Source organism: Pyxicephalus adspersus, chromosome 1 (genome assembly GCF_032062135.1).
Source record: "Pyxicephalus adspersus chromosome 1, UCB_Pads_2.0, whole genome shotgun sequence".
Classification (NCBI taxonomy): Eukaryota; Metazoa; Chordata; class Amphibia; order Anura; family Pyxicephalidae; genus Pyxicephalus; species Pyxicephalus adspersus.
Window position 1 is genome coordinate 17609713 of NC_092858.1, and position 1367 is coordinate 17611079.

A 1367-nucleotide genomic window follows, 5' to 3' on the forward strand; every position below is an offset into this window, starting at 1 on the left:
ATGTGAGGAAGGGGGGAGGAGGGAGGCTTTTAAAGGCACTAGCTTTAACTGATAAAACAATAAACTTTATTATCAATTTATCCACATATATTGATGTCTAAAAGTCAATGTGTGTATGATTACAAAACATACAAGGGTTAAAGCAGCCAAATGAGGACAGTTTAAACAATATCAAGTTAAACACACAGTTTGTTGGATATTTTACAGGTCACTCCAGTCTCCCTCCAATGCGTTTCGCCTAGATTGACTTCTATCTAGATATCAGATAGTTAGACCCAAAACTGTGTGTGTGCGTATATTATTTGTGTTGATAGTGTTAAGTGCCTCTTCAGTATTACCATCCCGTTGTTAATTGGGTTGCTGTGGCTGAGGTTCTTGCTACGTAGGAGGTTAATAGCTCATGTCCTTGTTGGATGGAGGATTTGTTTATGACCCATAGCAAGATGTAACGTAAAGGTCCGGGGCAGAAAGGAATTGTTTAATGTTCTGATTCCTTCTTTCTTAACTGATGATTTGTCTATAGTTTCCTGTTAATGGGGATTTGGGATGTATAAAATGCAGTCAAGATTTTCCAGGTAATAGTAATAGAGGTATTTTTGGATGTAGTATGTATCACTATGTCTGACTAGGGATAAAGTAGTGGAAAAAGGGTTCATACAGCTGCACTATTGACGTTTGTGGAAAGTGAAGAAAAAAAGATCAGCATCCAAGACGACGGGGGTGATAATATTTTTATTTGCAAACTTATTCATAAGCAACGATTCCTAGAATTTGATCATCACCACACCACTACCACATTGGACAACCAACAGTGGGCCTGTGTGCAAAACTGAATTGGTGCACCTGTTATCTGAGGAAGGGTCCAAGGCCCTTTTGCAGCAGCAGCACCTCCCAATGTCCACCCCTGACCAACAACCAAGGATTATTTGCATGCCATTCTTAACAGTTCCTGGAATGTCAGACTCATCTATCCTCTTACTTCATCAGGAATTTGTAATTTCAGATGTCGAAATCAGGGATTTTTACTCAACCCATTTTCTTGTAAAAATATTAAATAAGACTGATCATCTGAAATTGCTAAACCCTCTGTGTCTGTTGCAAGCATTCAGGATGGTTATGACAAGAAGGGACTCTTATAAACGTAATGGTAACATACTTTTGTAGTTTGCTGGCTATTTAACTATAACTATAGTGCATTTGTGTTACAGGGACAGAGTAGGTAAAAGGAAGTTATTGTTAATTATTTATTACTTTGTTCCTGTGGGCAGTTCCCCTATTTCCTTTCCTATAAATATCAGGGAATTATATGTTCTTTAAAGATTACAGCTGGGTCCTCTCACTAACCCCAGCCAGGAAATGGACAGTGA